The sequence below is a fragment of the Opisthocomus hoazin genome, chromosome 26, assembly GCF_030867145.1.
Source record: "Opisthocomus hoazin isolate bOpiHoa1 chromosome 26, bOpiHoa1.hap1, whole genome shotgun sequence".
In the NCBI taxonomy this organism is placed as follows: domain Eukaryota; kingdom Metazoa; phylum Chordata; class Aves; order Opisthocomiformes; family Opisthocomidae; genus Opisthocomus; species Opisthocomus hoazin.
Genome location: NC_134439.1, coordinates 7,503,545 through 7,523,440, shown reverse-complemented (window position 1 = coordinate 7,523,440; position 19,896 = coordinate 7,503,545). Strand labels below are relative to the sequence as shown.

Sequence of the window (19,896 nt, the reverse complement as noted above, 5' to 3'; positions counted from 1 at the left end):
AACAACTCTAAGCAAGTCTTTCAGACACTGCAATCAAAGTAACCGTTCAGTCACTGGCCAGCCCTATCAGCCTCGGTGAGCTCAAGGTGTTGACAATGATTCAGTCAGCTGTTTTCTCACTGTAAGACAGAGAGAAACCACAGCAGAGTCAAAGCTATCATGGCCTTTCCAGACATTGAGCCTCTTGATAACTGTAAATGTAACAAATGTAACATGTAGGGGATGTTATCACTTCAGGTAGTCAGAAACAAGTCTTGGTTCTTTGTGAATATTAGGATGGTTGCAAGACAAGGGACTCCTGAATAATCCCTTTAGGCACCTGGGCCTTGGGAGAACAGGTATGCAAACTACAGAGATAAGGAGGCTGCAGGATAATCTGAAGATCCCTGCCAAGAGACGCCAAACAAACATGTGTGACGGACATTACCATATATTAATGAATTCTTGGAAAAGCCATTACTATGATAAACATTTCTTGGAAATGTAATTAATATGTATGTTAACATAGCATAAATACCTAGTAACTGTGTCTCTTCGGTGCACACGTTTGGAGGAGAGATCCCCCGTGTGCCCGGCGCCGCAATAAAGAATACCTGCTTAATAGTCTGCCGACTATTCAGTCTTCAATTCTGGCTTTTCACGGCATCACTCTCCACGTCCCAAGTCTGTGTATGAAGGAGAATATGAAAACTAGAGAACACCCCCATTGCTGCAGCCCCACAAAGAATTCTCACACTAGAAGGAAAAGGAAATCCTGCAGCCTTAGAAACTCTCAAATGAACCTTCGCGGTCTCAAGAGTCTGGGACCAGCCCCTGCCCTTGCAAAGGGAGCAGTGCCACAGCAGCACACTGATGTGGCAGCAGAAGGGTGTGTGCCTGGGACAAGCCAGCCTCCCCTCAGGCTACAGACATGGAGGCTCTAGACTCACTGTAGTGTTAATAGCCTCTCTTCAAAAGGCAGAGATTTTTTCTCTTGATGGAGCAGGAGTGGTAGAATGGCTTGGTGGGCACCTGCAGCCAGCCAGGGTCTGCACTTCACTGATAGATTAAGCAAAGAGAAAAAGCACAGAATGCGCATGATATTAGGGCTGCAAGTACCAGAGACATCCTGTCCCCCTTGTCCCTTGCCCCGTAAAACAGTCAGGTTTCTTGTATGTTGTAGAAGACAAGGAGGAGCCTTGGTGTGGCTGGAGGGCAGGAGCATCCAGCATTTCATGTTTGTTTCTGCATGGCTTGCAGTGAGGTGAAGCAGTCATGTAAGGCTCCATATAATGGTGCTGCATGAGATAAAATAAAGGAACTTTTTTCACAGAAAACTTGGAAGTGGGGGTGTCTCCTCTGGTACCCTGCATACAGCCAAGAGCTCTGCAATGCTGACTGCTGTCCCCACCCATTTTTATGAGCTGGGTGGGAGGTTGCAGCCTTCCACCACTGCCCTCCCTTAACACAGCTGGTTGATCTAGATCTGTGAACCTGGCACAGTGTGGCTGCTCAGGCCTGTGATGTTTGTGTGGTGGGGCTTTCTGAGCACAGGCAGGCACTTAGCAGCTCCAGGTGAGGGCTGGTCATGTCTCTCAATCCTATTTGGGCTGGTTTTTCCTGCACTGATATTTCTGGGACATGGCTTTACCTGCATGGAAATATGCCATTCCCATTTTACAGTGTTGGATTATTGTGCTTTCTACAGACTCATTCCCCAGCTGTCCTCTCTCGTAGTGTCCAGGACATCCCCCTGTGCCTCCTCAGCCTCCTGCTGGGTAGGTGCAGTCAGCAGGTTGTTGCCAGCAGAAGGGGACAGCTCACACCTTGGGGACAGGCTGCACTCCTCCCAGTGCTGCTCCACGCTCCCCTGGGAAGGCAGGGGGCTGTGCCCGTACCCCTGAGGCAGCACAGCAAATGCACACCAGCAGCCTCTGGCACACCGCAGCCCCATGACGATGGCTGTGGCCAAAAGCCAGTAATTTATGGTGCTACGCCAGGACCCAGCCCCTTGCTTTCTAGGCCGGCCAGGGTTCTTGAAAGGCAAATGTGGCTGCTGGACAACCCCTGCTCCTAGCAACATTCTACTCCTTGAAAAGATGTCAGCATGCCCTGGGAGGACAGCCAGTTGTGCTCTAAGGCTACAGTCCTGGAGGGAGGGGCCCACACATTGTGAAGGGCACAATCCTCCCCACTGCAAGCTGAGCAGATATGGAAGGAAGATTTTCCCCCAATGGATATTAATGGTTTCTCCTGCTAGTGGTTTGTGGCCGGTGACATATATTGTGGCACTCTCAGAGCCCATGTCATGAATGAGTGGTTAGGTCACTTAAATCATCAGACAAAGGTTTGGCAAAAAAAGATTTTACTGAAAATTTAGAAAATGTGTTCTTACAAAGTTTGTTGGCAAGTTTCACTCTATTACTTCTTAAATGAGTGGAATACTAAATCAAAAGGGGTTTTGAACAGAAAATGGTTTATAGAGTGAAAGAAAGTGTAAGGGGGTAGGGAGACCCTCCCATTTAGTCACCAGCTGCAGACTGGACCCCTCTGATTTCTAAACTCCTTCTCAGAGAGGAGCCTAGGTACAGCTGGATCCAGAACTGGCCTTAGACCACAACGTTCTATGTCTAAAGGGTATGTTTAGTAGCAATTCATGGTGTGTTCAGACTTGAAAGAAAGAGACAATCACAGGAATTTAGCCGCTATTAATCACTGGTTACCTTAACATTTACAGAGTGATTAGAAAGAATTTACAATCACAGTCACAGTAATAGAATATTATCTTTTGAATCAATTCACACACACAATCACAAAAATTCCCCTCTTGTTCAGTGAAAGACTCGCTTCAAATCAAGTGATTTCTCAATGGGAGAAGGCTGAGTCTCAAGGAGATCAGCCCAGGTGATGCCAACAGAGTTCGAGACATTCTGAGAAGCGTCCCACTTGGAGTTCCTGAGTGCAGTGTGGTGAATGACTTCACGGACCCCAATCTTGTGCTTGATCAGAATCATTTTATTGCCAAGCACTGCATATAGCACAGAAGAGGCCAGGGCCTCCTCAGCTTCTCTGTTACATGGGTCACTAATTCCCTGATGTACGCTGCACTTGGAGTGAGGGTCATGGCACCCTGACAGTTGTTTCCTTCATGTGAACAAATCCCAGCTCTTGAACCTGCTCAGAGTAGCTTTTGCTTCCTTCTTTCTTAGGGTGTAAATCAAGGCATTAGACAAGCGAGTAAGAACAATAGAAGAACAGCCACTGCTCTGCCTAGTGACCCTTTGCAGGGGTCTCCCAGGTAGGCGAAGGCACCTTGGCTGTCGAAAGAGGCCACAGCAGTGAAATGGGAAGCACAGGTTGAGACAGCTCACTGCCTGCCTTCCACAAAGCGGAGTCACTGCATGATTTATATCACCATTACAGATAATCATCCTCTGGCAAGAACGCCCTTAGTTTGGAGTGTAAAAACTGCACGGATCCTGTACCCCTTTTTTTGCTTTGTCAAAAGGGCTTACTCATCTGTCCGATGTAATGCCATCTCCTCTTCAGCAAGGACAACTGCAGGTAGTATTATCTTTGCAAAGGACCTGAGGGACCTTCTGCTTATTACAAGGTTTAGTCCAGTAGGGTTAGGAAGTCCAACTGTGCTGCTGTTGATGGTGGTTAGTAATAGTACTGTGAGGAATAAAACATTTCAGACATGCAAGTGAAAAGCCCTTACGAAGATTTTGGCCTTCGGTCATTCAGATATATGCTTCATGAGCCATAATTTCCTGCCATGGTTTAACCTTGCAGACTGCAACCAGGACCAGACAGCTGCTCGCTCACCCCTCCCTTTCCCTTCAGTGGGAAAAGGAGGAGAATGGACAAAAAGCAAAACTCATTGGTTGAGATAATGACTCTTTAATAAGACAACAAAGGCAACACTAATACGAATACACATAATAATAATAATAATAATAATAATAATAATAATAATAATGCAAAGCAAGCTATACAGAATGTGATATTTTTTCTTGCCGTCTGACAACCAATTGTGTTGCCAGTCCCCAAGAAGCAATTGCAGAAGTTATGGGTTTCCTGGAGCTCATGAATTACAGAGGAATTCAGCAAAATCGTGAATTTCAACAAATTCACAGAAAAAAAACCACAAACGACTGAACTATCAGCAGAAACTGAACACCTGGAAAAGAGCAGGTTCCTGTCCCCAGGAGTACCCCTATTTATAAACTGAGCATGACATCTATGGCATACGATATTGCCATTGGCCTACTTGGGCTAGCTGTCTGGTTATGCTCCCTCCCAGCTTCTACACACCTGTTCATTAGCTGGATATTGAAAACTAAAAAAAGTCCGTGATTTCTTAGCAAGAAAGAAAACCATCAGCGTTATCAGCATTCTTCTACTACTGCATGCAAAATACAGCAGCTACTGGGAGGAAAAATAACTCAATTCCAGCCGAAACCAGGACATTCCCTCTTGACGGAGGACATGGTTATGGGGATTTCCATCATTCCACTTCTACACTTTTGCGAAGACACCTGGATTTTCGTTCCGGAAATAAGACATGAACCTGTAGTAGCTGCCAAGAGACATTTCCACCAGTCAGAAGGGATGAGATTTCCATGTAAAAAAATCCCCTCCCCCCAGCACGGCAGCCAAATCCTGAGCAGAGGTCCTCTGGGGGGACCAAAGAAGCAGTCAAGAGCTTTGGGCCTGCCTGCAGCTCTCTTGGGAAGTGCACCCAGGCTCCTTGTCCTTGCTGATCTTCACATTCTCCTGCATGTTCTGTACCAGAGCAATTCGACCTCCCTCAGAAACAGACCGCTTCACTGTCTCCATTTCTATGCTGACTGCCCTCAGCTGCTACATGCTTAGCTCTGATCTTGAGCCTCAACGCATTCAGTGGCATGGACAACATTTCCCTGCTACTCCTGCTGATGCCCACTGGCCATGACCCCTAGAATGGGTCTTGGAGGGGTGAGTAGCAGCTATTGGACATCCCAAAAGCTATTCCTTCCATTAACATTCTTGCCATTCTGCAAAGCAAACCATCTTTCGGAGGGCCAAACACAACCCCTGCCACCCCAGTGCAGCTCCAGCCATAACAAGAGGAACACCCTTCCTCCAGAGCTCATGGGGCTACTGAGCCCTCAGGGCCTCCTGCCTTTCTGGGCATTGGTGGGCAGAGACAATGCAAGGCACAACCTGACAGTTACTGACAGCCCAGCACCGGTGGATGTCTTCCTCGGACTCAAGGGTTGGTGTCCAAAAGAGGAGCCATTGCAGGTTGTCCCAACCTCCCATTCCTCTGTGAATGCAGAATGGTCTCCTTGTGCCCTCACCCCCTCCCACCCCAGAGCAACACCCTTCTCCTTTGGCAATGGGGAGTGTCCACAGAGGGAAGGACCACATGGAGGACAGGCTTGAATACAGCAGAACTTTAATGAGTGAAAAGAGCGAAAAATATCACTTCAGTGGAAGCCAGCAAGACTGGGAGCCCCAGAGGAAGCCAAAAGTCTGTGGTCCTTGGCTGTGGAGATGTTCCTGCTCCATGGAGGGAGAGGAGACATGGTTCCCACTAGGCTGGCCTTGGGGATACCATGTTGCCAATGGGAATCAAAGCAAACAAAGAAAATGGGGAGAAAGGCAAAGCCATTCAGCTATACAGAAAACACGTCCAAACTCTAGATCCTTTGCCCAGCACCATGTTCTGAGTTCTTGGAGGAGTTTCCTCTCTGGGGAATTAGCAGCATCTTTATCAGGCCAGGTACCTTCTGCCAGAGTAGCGGCTGGAAATGCCAGAGAGGTCACAGCACCCAGAGGTGATGGGCACTCCATCACAGCTGAGGATGCGGCCAACAGCAGCAGAGGTGGAGGAGCCCACAACAGTGTTCTGTGGGTAGGAGCTGAGGATGGGGCCGGGCAGGGTCACCACCACAGCAGGAGGCTCGATGACGACGGTGGAGTTCTGGCACTGCCTGACACAGGGCTCATTGCAGCTGTTGGCCAGTGGGGTTGGGCCGCAGGGCCGGCATGGCAGGCATGGGTTGTAGCAGGACATGTCTCTGGTCTGGAGGTACAGCTGTGAGAGAAGACAGAGAGGAAACAGAGCACAGGGGTGTATGAGGAGCAGCCTGGTTATCCTGTCACAAAGGAACCAAGGTCGCTACTGAGTGGGGTGTTGGAGGCTCAGCCAGGAGCCACAGAGTCTTCATCACTCTAAAAAGAGCAACCCTGCTGAGCGAGGTTCTTTTCTAATTCATAAACCAAAAGCCCCCCTCAGCCACATGCCAGCCTCTCTCTATGCAGAACTTCATCCACTTCCCTCTGTCACGATAAAGAAGATCCAAACCACACAAAGGGATAGCCAGCTGAGAGGTCCATTGCGGAGAGATCTCACTTTGGAAGAGAAGGGGCTTCAGACTCACCTGGGTCCCAAGGAGAAGAAGCCAACAGAAGTGAATGAGAGAGCTGAGACTTGGGCTGGCTTTTATACCTGCCCTTTGTTGCCACAGGAACAGAGGCACCCTTTGCAGAGGTAAAAATTTTCTGACAAGCTCATCTTGAATGCAAAGCATCACAGCTAATGATATGGGCTGTGCTTTGGTTTCCAACACTGCTGCCTTGTCATTTCCAGGTTTGTGCCATGCCCATTCTCCAATGAAGGCTTCTTTCAAGCACAGGGATGAAAGGCGCCAGGATTTCTAGGGCAGGAATGCAGCAGTGCTGGTGGCAGCAGACTCAGCTCCAGTGCTGGACACGTCCAGCACAGACAAGCCATGTTAGCATGGTCCACTGTGGTGGAGGTGTTTTAAATGCCCTTCTCAGGAAGAAGCACCAGCAACAGTCAGCGGGACAACATGGGCTCTTGTGCTTGAGGGTTTGCCCTGCTCTTGTCTTTTGCTCACTCTTCAACTCACCCCAAAGTTCCCCTCTTGTGTCTCCCTGTGTGTCCCCATCCTTGAGTGTCACTCATCAAGAGGGAATGTGATGCTCATGGTAGGGATACTCTCCACTGCTCTCTCCAGGAATCACCACAGAGCAGTAGATTGCCAGGTTCAGAAGGAGACTGCGTGCACCTGAGAGATGATGGCAACATGCTGCTAGAGATCTGTTCAGGGAAGAGGCACTCACATGCAGCCTGTGTCTGCTGAGGCCTCCTTTTCCTGCCCCTCCAGGTAAACCAAAGAATTGATGACTGCTTTGGACTTGAGCCCACAAGGATCTTCATGCCCTGCATTGGAATATCAGTCTGAGCGCCCAGCAAATTCCTCTGAGAGGCGAAAGCATACTGGATCCCAGACCACATTCTCTAAAGCCTGCTGTTCTCCCACAGGCAAGGCCAGTATGGACCCACTTTATGACAAGGGTTGTGCACAGTGGGCACATTTTCTAAGCCCATCTCCCCTCCCAAATATCTGTCAGCCTGAAGTAACGTCCAGCTTGCAGGCAGTGCAGCTGAGGACTTCACCCCTTCCCTTCAGTGACCTTGGTGAGATCAGTGCCAGGGAGCTCTGCTGGGAGAGCTCTGACAGGGCTGACTCCTCTGTCCACGGATCTACTTCTTAGCTGAGGCTCTAGGGTAGCGGAGAACACATCCCATTGGTTTCTCAGGAGGTAACAGGCACCTTGGGGATGGCAAAAGCAGGGGAGGTTTGTACCTAGAATGTAGCAAGACCTAGGACAGCCTCTCTCATACTTCCTTTATGACCAAAATAGTGACAAAAGTGTTCAGTGATAAAGAAGGGCGGAAAATGACTGGACTACCAGGCTCAGAGCATTGTGATCTTGTTGCAAAGCCTGAGTGGCTGACAGTTCTTGGTAGGGTCTAGTAGTAGGGATCTGCAGTTGAACAATATTGTTTAATATTTTCATGAATGCCATGAGTAGTGGGCAGTGGGAAACCCCCAGCAAGTTGGTTAATAACACCCAGTGAGGGGAATGGGCTGCAACTGTCAGACATGGCTCCTGGTAAGAGGACCTTAAGAGGCGGGAGAAATGGGCTGACTGGAATCTCAAGAGGATCAAAAACAGTAAGGGAGAGATTTTGCATCTGATGGAGGAAGCAGCCCATGCAGTCGTGTGGCCTGGATACTCACTGCCTAGGAGACAGATCCACAGAACAGGATGAGTGGTTTTAGGAGACCCCCAGCTGAACAGGAGAGAGCAGTGTGCCTTTGCAGCAAACAGGACATGCGGCATCCTGAGCTGTGTTAGTCAAAGTGTTGCCAGCACGCCTGGGAAAGTGACCCTGACCTTCTGCCCCTTCTTGAGACTTCATCTGGACTACTGCATCCACACTGGGGCTCCCTGGTCCAAGAAAGATATCGACATACTGAAGTAAGTCCAACAAAGGCCACCAAGTTGGTTATGGAGCTGACAAACATTACATGCGAGGAAAGGCTGAGAGCAGCGGGCCTGCTCTTCTTCACGAACAGATGTCTCAGAGTAAACGTTCTTCCTTTCTGCAACTCCTTTTTCAGAGGAGTCAGAGGAGATGGACCTAGTCTCTGGAAATGCCCAGGAGATGGCACATGACAAAATCTGATTAAGCAATAGGCCAGAAGAAATAACAAGGAAAGCAATGCGTTTCCCAGCAAGGCTGTGCAATGTCCATCCTGAAGGTGTTCAAAGATGGACTCAATGTGCCCTTCAACAACCTGATCTAATGGCATCTGTTCTGAGCATAGGGATGGTCTAGATGACCTCTGAGGTCCCTTCTCACCTACATTATGACTGTGATTCCCCCTCTCCCTTGCCCTCCCTGACCCCTGCAAACCCATGGGCACATTTATCCTCATACTCCCCTTACCACAGCACAACTTTTAGGCATCATGCACAGACTGCAGAAAGGCAGCTGAAGGGAGGCTCCCAGTCCAGTCACTCCCATCTGCAGGAACTCAGTGGCTGCTGTTTCCAGCCCCTGAGCTCAGAGACAGCTCAGGGAAGCTGGTCCAGCTCCTGGGTCAAGGCCCTGCATCTGTCCCATGCTGCAGCTCGCTCTCTGCAGGCTTATTCTTGCTGGGGAGTCCTTGCTGGAGAACAGGGAGAGTTGGACTCCCAGGAGAAAAGCTTCTGACCGTCCAGAGCCACTGAACACTCTTAGCCTCAGGTGACACCCTGAGTGGATGAGGCAGAGCTGTGGGATGTGACTTTGCTGTGGTGCAAGACCAGCAGAGTTGTCTTTCGTGCTCCTGGTGCATCGGGCTGGCTCTGGGTTTCCTTGGTGGTCAAGGCGAGACCCATGTACTCTGAGGATGGAGCCTGAGTTTTGTGGCACAGCTAAGCCCACTGCAGTGGCCTCTTGTCACAGAGATTTGAGTTACCGCCTGCCCATGCACAAGCTGGAACACCACTGCAGCTCTTGTGGAGTGCAAGGGGCAATCCAAGGGAGGGAATCTGATGCCTCTGCCCCTGCCTGGGGCACAAGGCTAGACAAGCTCTGGCCTTGGTGTTCATGGAGGAGCACCAGGTTGCATGGAAAACTCTGCGCCAGTGAGCTCTGGACACTTCCCCACCCTGGCCATGGTCCCAGACCTGAGGTACTAAGCACTGAATGGCAGCCCCATCCCTCCTTCCACAGATTTCTTGTGTGGATCCCTGCTCCTTTCCTCATGTATTTCTGAATGGACATTAGCTTTGGCACCATCCACCTCCCATGATACCCAAACTGTGCTAAGGGCAGTTGGTGAGGGCACCAACCTCAAGGAGAGGGTGCTGGTCTTCCTTGACATGGGGTTCATCACTATGATTCGTTTCACCCCCGTCCTCACTTCCTGTGTGTGCATCATCTCACCTGCTCTGAGGATCTGCTCTGCCTTAGGCAAGTGTCATACCTTCTCCATCTGCACTGTCCACCTCAATGTAGAGGCCAGGTATTACAAGGCTGTGGTCTCAAGTACCTGAGGACAGGGTCCCAGCACCCTGTGCACAGCATGGCTGCTGACTTCTGCACCACAAAGATGCCCCTGTTGATTCTTCTCATGCTCACCCTGAGGAATCAGGACATGAAAGCTGAACTCGCCAGCTTGTCTGGTGGGAGGGGTCTGGGCCAGAGTCAGCAAGTCTTTTCTCTCTGCGAGACACCTGTGGACAGAGGAAGACGAAGGATGATCATGGAGTTGTAAATCATGATGGCAGCTGGGGAGAGAAGCTGCCAGAGAAAGTGCTGCACAGGAAGGCTGGCTTTGTTGTTGTGTTTGAGAGGGAGGAAGGATCCATCTGGCTGCAGAAAGGTGCTGTTTCTCTCCCAGACCACACCTTTCCCAGCAGCACTCATTTCTCCTCTTTGAGACTCAGCTTCTCCCCCTTTACTTGTTCCACCTCCCCTGCTCCCACAGCCTCCTTCCCTGCTCACCCTCCTTGCCCTGGCAACTGCCCTGCAGCACTTGGTTCCTCCTGCATTTTTGCCCGGCAGTCGACACCTGCGTTGCATGCCCTGGAGACTTCACCTCAAATCTTACATTTCCTTTTATATTGATGGATGAGAGCATCCAGCGAACCCTGTGCCCCTTCCTTCCAGATCTAGCTTTAAACGTCCAATTTTGGAAGCAGACACTTCCAGAAAATAAGAGCACTGTAAACCCAGCAGGGACTAACTTCCAAAACTCCCTGCCACGGTCTGCTGCTGTGCCGTTCCCCCTCCCCTTTGGCTCCTGCCGGGGCACCAACATCCCCGTGTCAGAGGGGCCCGTGCCGGGGACACCCTCTGCCCGCCCTCCCGCACACCCGGTGTCGCTGCAGGCAGCTCCGCTCCGGCCGGTCTCTGCCGCCCATCTGCGGGAATCAGTGGCTGCTGCTTCCAGCCGCTGAGCTCAGGCACAGCTCGGGGAAGCCGGTCCAGCTCCTGGGTCAAGGCCCTGCCGCTGTCCCAACTGCAGCTGGCTCTGTGCAGGCTGATTCTCGCTGGCGGACGGCGAGAGTCCATTTCCCAGGAGACCAAGTCGTGGCCGGGCAGAGCCAGCGAGCGCTGCGAGGCCGGGCGAGAGCCCGAGCGGCGCCGGCGCCGGGCTGAGCCCCGGGGCGGAGCTGGCGGCGGCGGCGAGGGGAGGAGGCGGCGGAGAGGAGGCGGCGCGGGCGGAGCAGAGAGCCGGGGCTGGCGGGGGGCAGCGAGGCGCGGGCGGCGGAGCGGCGGGATGCGGCGGTGCCGGGGCGCGGGCCTGGCGGGGCTGGCCGCGGTGCTGCTGGGTGCGCGGGGCTGGCGGCGGTGGGCGGGGGCCGGGGCTGTGCCCGGGCTGCTCCCCAGGGAGCCCAGCACGAGCTCTTCCCTCTCCTTCTTCGGGGTGTCTTTCCCCGTCCCTGCCCCTCTGCCAGCTCTCCTCCCCCTTTCCAAGCCCTCCGAGTCCCCTCTTCTTGTTCTCCCCATTCCACCTCTCCTTCTCCTGTGCATTCGGCAGGTATTGCCCTGAATACAGCCCTGTGTCTTTCACTGGGACACTCATCCTACCGTGCATTCAGCATTTATTCTTCTGAATTCAACACTCCATCCTTCACTGCAGCACACTCCCCTCTCTTGTCTCCTCTCTCTCCCTCCCTTCACCCATCCAGCCCTCCCTCCCTCCACTCTCTACCTGACTTTCATTCTATCTCTGCCTGCATCAATTTTCAGTTCCCCCCCAGCTTTCTCCCCTCTCTCCGCACACCCACACCGGGATCACTCTCCATGCCCCTCGACTGGCACATGTCCTCATCCATTCCAGTCTGTCTCACCTCCACTGTTCCTGACTACTTCTCTGGGAAAAAAGACATCAGAATTGGGCAGTCTTTCATGATCTTTGGCCTTTCCTTCTGCTTTCTCGGCAGTGGCTGTGGCAAGAGCCCAGGTGCAGCAGGAGCCATTGGCAGAGACCACCGAAGGCACCAACATCAGCATCAACTGCTCGCACCCCAACATTCAAGGCAGCGGGAATGTTCAGTGGTACCGTCAGCTTTCAGACCGGGCACCGTATCATATTGTAACAGGTTTCACTGGAGATAAGCCAGTGCCGGACCCTCCGGGGCGGCTGTCGGTGGCGGCAGACCGCCGGTCCAGCGCCCTGTGGCTCGCCCGGCCCCGGCGCGGGGACGCGGCGGTGTATTACTGCGCCGTGGGAGACACGGGGAGAGGAGCCGGGGCTGCGGCCGGGCACGAACCGGCGCGGGCGGGGCCGGGCGTGTGTGTCGGGGGCGGGGGGGCAGCCCCGGCCGGGCCCGCCAGGGGGCGCAGCCGCTCCGCCCGCCGGTGCCGCCTGGCCGCTCCCGGCCCTTTCCGGTTCCGGCCCCGGAAGGGTTCTCCCTGCCGCCCGGCACAGACGTCGGGCTCGCCTAAGGCCCGCAGCCCCATCGCAGATGTCCGAGACGCGCATCGGGAGCCGCTCACCGGGCAGAATCCTCCTCCCGTCCCTCACCTGCCGCTGACTCCCGCACCGCCTGTGAGACGCAGACAGAAATCCCCCGCGACGGTGGCGGCGGCGGGACGGGATTCGCGACCGGAGCCCTGGCGGTGTCCGACCGTGCCCGGGAAGGAGCGGTTGCAGCCGCCGGCCCCGCTGGCTCCCGGCGAGGAGCAGTGCCTTTCTGCTCTGCCCAGGGAGCCGGGCAGCAGAGACCCTCCTGCCCCCGGGCAGCCGGACAGCCCTCGGTCCTGCCGCAGGGACCGGCCCCTCCTGGCATGGAACATTCAGGGCCTCTTCTGGGGCCTTTGCCTTTCCCCGCTAGGACAGCCAATGGAAGCCTAGCAGGTGCTTTCCTCTGCTCTGTCAACACAGGAACTGCAGTGCTGATTTGCTAATGCAAACCTTTCCTTTAGCAATGAACAGGCAGAAGAGGTTTCACAATTCTTTCGTATGCGAAAGCTCAGATACACAGTTTAAAACTACGTCATCCAGCTACATGATTTCATGGAGCTTCCAAAATGTTTCTGCTGGCATTGCAGTGTCATCCCACGGAGTCAGGAGAAGGGGTTGTCGAGGTCATGGGCACATTCAAGCACTCCCACGGTGGCTCAGTGTTGAGATGGCAAGCTTGTTTCACAGTATTTAGAACCTTTGGATTTGATTCCCAGGAGACAACATCAAAGCTTGGGCTGGACACACTGAGCACAGCCTCAAAGGATGCCAGGTTCCTGCCTCGTCTGAAGCAGAAATAGGTTTGCTAAGCTGCCCTCAGGAGCTCACAGCCTGACATTCATGAGGGCTGCAAGAAGGTCTCTGTGAAGAGAGTGTGGGCTCCTGCCATGCACTGGGAAACTCTGTGTGGCTCGAGTAGCTGACACAACTGTTCAAAGCCCATGGTCAGAGGCTTCAGAGGCACAGAGTGAAGGATCAGCCCTGCTCCCTCTCCCAGCAGGACTTCACAACCGTGTTTCCAGAGAACTACTAGCAAGTGGTCAGAGAAGAGGCATGTCCAGGCAAAGATACAGATCAGCCACATGTTCACAAGTGATCAACTGCCCTCATCCCTGTATCCGCCTGTGTTCGCATGCTTGCCCCATGCTGAAATGCCTTGATCCTTCCCTTTCCTTGTGTATGCTTCTTTCCCTAAACATCCTACATTTTGCACAATATGAAAATACTTTTCCACTGCATCCTGTAAGAAGTCTGATCCCCTTTAGTCAGAAACACCTCTGAGTTCGTAAGATGATCACCTCTGCCTTCTGGGAGGTGTCATCTCCAGACAAGAATTCGATTGTGATCACTGAACGGATGCGGTGTAGATGTCTGTGAGGAAGAGAGTTGTGTGTCCTCTTGCCAGAGAGAAGTGATGTGTGTGACTCTGGGTGGGGTGTTTACAGCAGGTGCTATTTCCAGCGACATATGAGAAGGGAGAGAAATCCCCTGTGAAGAAAGGGAGTCAGACTCCTCCTTGCAGGTGCCTTTGGCTGTTGCTCATTCTACCTTCTTTCACATAGTACCAAGGGACAAGGAGCACATCAGGGGCTGCAAAGGGCCCTGTCTCCAGTGCCGAGAGAGGTGGGAGCAGGGCCCTGTCTCTAGCTGGGGAATGGATAGCAGGAGAAGTTCACCATGGACACTGCTGCCTCTCTGGGGGCTGCTTGTGCTGGTTATGATCTCCAGGAGAAGCAAAAAGCAGGAAAACAGCCTGCAGTCTCCTATTGCCTGACAGCAGACTCCTTGACCTCTTCCTTCAGACTCTTACCTGAACTTTCAGGTGCCCCAGACACCGTTGGCATTGAGACCTGGAGCTGAGAGACAGTGCTTCTACAGCCGGGTGTGTGTGCCTGAGGGGATGCTCAAGCACCTTCTGACTTGGAGGGCTATGAGCAGACCAGCTGTGGCCTGACTCTGCCCAAAGACAAGCCTGCCAGTGCTGAACAGCCTCCCCTTGGCCCATGCAAACCTGGAACACAGAAGGGTCACAGTTTGGTGTCTTTCCTCGGGCAAAGTAGAAAGAGGTGGTCTCACCAGTGCTAAGCAGAGAGGAATAATCAGGTCTTTTGTTCTGCTGGCAGTGCTATTCCTACTGCAGCCCAGGATGCTGTTGGCCTTCCTTGCCACAAGGGCTCGTTGCCAGAGCAGACACCGGATCAACCCTGAGCTGTTGAACCTGAGCAGAACACAGCAGTGCGTCTTCAGGAGGTCAGCGTTTTGAGCAGGGAGGCAATAAACTGAGTGACAGATGGTCTCTGTCAGCCCCTGCCCTCCCACCAGAGGAAAGGACACAGGAAAGGGAGAGAGGCTTACAAATTGAACATAAAAGGTTTTACTAATAACATGAATAGTACTAATAATAAAAGAAATAATGCAAAATACAAAAATCGACACAGAGTTTGGTGCCACGTGCGCTGGCATCCCGCCAGCAGCTCCCAGGCAGCACCGGGAAGTCCCAGGCTGGCCTCAGTAGTAGACAGGAACTGGACTCCGGAATGCACAGGTCAGAATCTGGATCAGGATTGCAGGCAGAACAATGAGCAGAGTCCTCTTCAGAAGCCTGCCATGGACGGAGAGAGCGAGACCCTCGTGATCCCCCAGCTTTAAACTGAGTATGATGTGTCTGGCATGAAATACCGAGTTGGTCAATATTGGGTCACCAGTTCTGTCTGCACTTCCCTGCAAGTGCATCCCTCTACGACTGCTCACTTGAGGGACCTAAGAGATCTATCAGTGACCTTGGCTGCTATAGTAATAATTATAAACGGGGGCCTTTCTCTGCATTCATTTCCTACTGTTAGCTCAGTAACAGTAAACATTAGGTGTTACCAGCTTTGGAGTGGACACTATCTGTAAAATATTCAGCCAGCTTCAGAAAAATACAGTTACTTAGAAGAACTTAGCTGTAAGGAAGATTCACTAAAAGAGAATTGGTTCTGTTTTAACCAAAACCAGGACACAGGAGAAGTGTCCCAGCTGCATGTCTAGCTCTTACTCTTTCCTCAGCATCCACCAATGACCACTGGTGGAGAAGGAGGTTCCTGCTATGACATGACTACTCCTGAGGTTTAACATCCTAGCTGAAGAAGTGCAAAGAGAGAAGAAGTCCTCGTAGCCCTGCATCTGAGGGATCTTTTGCCTCAACAATGAGCAAGACCCATCAGCCAGACATTTGACAAGATTCCCTGTTCAACACCTTGAGCAGTCCCCCTGCTTTTCATGTCTCTCCTCCAGTTCTGAGGACTCACCAGTGCTTGGCCTGGGGAGGTCCCTGTATCCCTGAGTCCCTCTGGGTTCTCTGCACAAAAAGAACTGCTGGTGGTTGCATTTCTGGGATGTGCATTTCTGGGATCTAGTTTGTCCCTCTGTGCACACGACTCATGTTATGCCAATTCTGTTTTGGCAAGCAAAGAGCTGGCCCTGGAAAGTGTCTTTGGTGGAAGCTGACAAAAGCAGCCACTGTGGCAGGCCAGCATGTTCTAATCACTGGAGTGAGGCCATGACAGTGGCTGTTGCCAGTGTGGCCTTCTGAGGTGACCAAGAAAGTTCAGGCTGTGCGCAAGAGAGGGAGTGGTGAAGGAGGCCAAAGGAGAGATGGGCCAGAGGGGAAGGGAAGGAGGCACAGAGAGTGAGGCACCTGGAGAAAAGTGTCTCTGTGAGGTACTGGAAGGAGGATGACAAGAGCCATTCTCACCTGGATGGGTAAGGAAGGTGTGTTTTGGATTCTGCCTAGAGGTGGAATTCAGGCCTCTCCTTATGCTGGGCTTTACACAAACACCTGTGAGAGAGGTTTCAGGGTCTTGAAGGAAACACAGAATATCTTGGAGAGGAAACAGTATATACGTTGGAATATGGGAGTGCAAACTTCCTCCTTCCAGAATGCCATTTCACATGACCCAAGTGCTATCTTTACACCCATATTACATCTGAAACTGATTGCTTATTTGGCCAGTCTTTCCTTTTTCCTTCATCCTTCCATTCATTCTTCACCTGACATCTCCAGTGTCCTGGAAAGTGAATGACATGGCTTAGTGTTTCAGCAGCTATGGCAGGGAGACACTTCAAAGACTGAGCTCAACATGGTGTTTCAACCCGGAGCCTTGACTCAAAAGACCAGTTTTTCTCTGGGGACAGGAGCCTTTCAGCTTGTGGAGAAACTCACACACCTGAGCAAGTTCAGCAAAGGCCACTGTAAGTGTGTGTGGAAGGTGAGAGCTGCTGGTTCACTAAGGCTGTCAGATCACGCCCCTTTTCCTTTCAAAGGGATGAAACAAAAGGGAAAGTGATAAACAAAGCACACAATGACACCAGTCTCTAAGGAAGTGATAGGGAGACAAGGAGGGAGACCAGAGCTCCTCAGCCTCTAATTGAGGGGCCATTGAGAAACTGTAGGTGTGGTTTTGAAGTGGGTCAGTCTGAGCGTTGTAAGTGACACGAAGTGACAAGAGGAATATGAGGACTACAGATGCTAGAGGGGGGCCTGCAGGACTAGGCCAGACTTCTTAAGCAATGCTTAGGCAAGGGTCAAAGGTGGGGGGAAAGAGGGGACGGGGAATGGGCAAGGGGAAGTAACAGAGAGGAGAACAAATAAAAGGAGGTACCTGCACCTGAGCAAGGAGTGGTCAGTGCACTTGTTGGGGTGGGCCCTTTGCCTGATCACCACAGTCCCCCCCTGCCTTCTTATTAAATCATTTCTTAACCATCTTTCTGTGTACCTTCACTCCCTTTCCCATCTGTGAGTTCTGCAAGGTCCGAGTGCCAGTAAATAGAGAGACTGGTGTGGAAGTGGCTGCCAGTAACTGGGCAAACAGCCAATGGCCATCGGGATTGTAGGCTTGAGTGCCAGCAACCGGATGGGCCAAAGGTGTGCGGTGATGAGGGAAACTGACGTTTAGTTTGATTTTGTTACAGCTTTAGTTTAATTTTGTTATATAGCTTTGCAGCTGTGTTGAGGTAAGAGTTAACCACTGACATTTAGTTTAGTTCTGTTCTTTGTAACCTTGCTAACAAGGACTGCTTGTGAGACAAATGAAAAGAAACAAGGACGGATAAGGACTGACAACCAGAACTTTATTGTCTGTAAGAAGCAAATCTCTAGCTGAAACTGGTTTTCTGGTTTGGGACTCAGGCAACACAGACAACTCGGGAATTTTTGAACTAAAGGTAAAAGTGCACAGTGAGGAGGACGACGAGCCGTCATCCAGAAGACCCTGACAGATGACCACCAGATGACACTGCGTAAGCACTAAAGAGGGGCGGGGTATGATAATGAATTCCTAGAAATATTTATAATAATCACGCCTATTCTTAGAACTAATTGTAATAATGCAATCTACCTGGATAAACTTTGTAATAGGTGCATTCTTTGTGGCTTGGTGTGCAAGTTAGGAGGAGCGATCACCCTTGCACCCAGTGCCGCAATAAACATACCTGCTTTATAACTCCGTGAGTTGTTGTGCTTGTTTCCGCACATCAGCGGCAAGGCCTAAGTGCCAGCAACTGGAGGCCTCTGGTCACAGGACCTGTTATTTTCTGTGCCAGCAGCTGGAGCAACTGGGGTGTAAGCAAGGTCTGGGTGCCAGCAGCTGGAAAGGGATGAACATGTCACAGGGCTCATACATTTTGCTGTCAGCAACTGGAGAGACAACACTGCACATATGTGTGTGGGAGGTCTAAGGAGCAGTGACTACAAGAACCTCAGTGTGTTTTTTCCATAGTGAATTGAAGCCAGTGTGCATGGGTGCGTATGTGGAATTCATTGGCATATATCAAGTTGCCCTAGGCAGTGAGTGGGAGGAAAAGCTGTATGTAATGTCTGACCTACAGGTGGGTAAGGGAACCCAAGGCCACCACATGGCTATTACAGGCTGATCTTACAAAGCCATTGTAATGTCTGAGGGATCCAAGTGAGTGGGAGTGATTGTGAGAGGAGAGGGTGATTGCATGCATCTGTTTTCTAGAGAACAACAGGCTGGCCTTGCTGGAGAGGAGGAGACCCCGGTGCTGGGTAAGAAGGCCCAGGCTTCAGGCAGGACTATTAGATGGGCTGAAGGCCCATGCTGATGTAGGAGGGATGTATGAATGTGGGTTTGCTTGTGACTCCCAGATGGTGAGGGGGTGTGTGTTTTCAGTGGGGGACTGTATGTCACAGGCATACTGGAGACAGTCAAATGAAGAACAACTTAGATGATGAAGAGACTGAAGCATCTCCAATGTGGTGATAGGCTGAGCAAATTGGGAGAGTTCAGCACAGCGAACAAAAGTCTCAGGGAAGAGCTCATCAATGTGTAGCAATATCTGAAGGAGGGGTATGCAGAAAGAGGAGCCAGGCTCAAAACAAAACCAGCGAGGCTTTGTTGAAGGCCAGGAAAACCTTTTTCACTGTGAGAATGAGGAAGGCCTGGCACAGGATGCCCAGAGAAGTTGTGGAGTCTCCATCTCTGGAGGTTCTCAAAAAAACATCTGGACATGATCCCTTGCCACCAGCTCTAGATCACACTTCCTGAGGCTGGATTTGGACCCAATGACCTCGTTTTTCCCAGATGGCTGAGGAAAGAAAGGGGAGAAGTGAGAGAAATAGAAGAGACTTCTGTTCCCAGAAGACATAACAGTGTCACCAGAGAAATGTGGACCCCACGGAAAGATGTGATACCTTGGTGGGAAAGAAGTCACTGACATCCCAAATGGCCCAGCAGTGGGTGTGCAGAAGAGCAGGTGATTCTAGCTGGAGAGGGGAGGGCTGCACTGAGAGCTGCATCCTCTTCCCATGACTGGGACCCCCAGAGCCCCAAGGCACCCTCACTGTGTAAATGTTCAGAATGCCATTGGCTGAGGGAGACACAGGTGTTGCTGCTGCAGAAGGGAGAAACCCAGAAGGAGCATTTCAGGCACAGGAAGAACAGATCGCTGCTCTGCCCTGCTTCTTCCCTTGCCCCCCCAGCAGAGTTGTTTCCGGCAGCTCTGTTACCTCGGCACTAGGAGGTGGTTTTCTGACTCTCTCTCACTCGCCCAACAGGCAGGTTGGTCTGGGCATGCCCACCTGCAGCTCTCTTGGGAAATGCACCCAGGCTCCTTGTCCTTGCTGATCTTCACATTCTCCTGCATGTTCTGTACCAGAGCAATTCGACCTCCCTCAGAAACAGACCGCTTCACTATCCCCATTTCTTGCTGACTGCCCTCAGTTCCCACATGCCTAGCTCTCACCTCCAGCCTCAACGCATTCAGTGGCATGGGCAATTTTTCCCTGCTACTCCTACCAATGTCCGCTGGCCATGGCCCCTAGAGTAGGTCTTGGAGGGGAGAGGGAGGGGGAGTACCTGTCCAGCATCCCAAAAGCTGTTCTTTCCATTAACATTCTTGCCATTCTGTAAAGCAAGTCACGTTTCAGAGACCAAAACTCAGCCCTTGCCACCCCAGCGCAGCTCCGGCCATAACAAGAGGAATACCCTTCCTCCAGAGCTCATGGGGCTACTGAGCCCTCAGGGCCTCCTGTCTTTCTGGGCATTTGTCGGCAGAGACAAAGCAAGGCACAACCTGACAGTCACTG

The 19,896-nt window shown here is 51.8% G+C and overlaps 2 pseudogenes; both read right to left on the bottom strand.

The window, feature by feature from the left end:
* The window catches only part of LOC142364261 (cyclin-Y-like protein 1-B), a 48,535-nt pseudogene that overhangs the window by 17,807 nt on the left and 10,832 nt on the right, over positions 1-19,896 (bottom strand).
* LOC142364199 (feather keratin Cos2-3-like) lies at positions 5,741-6,544 on the bottom strand (annotated as a pseudogene).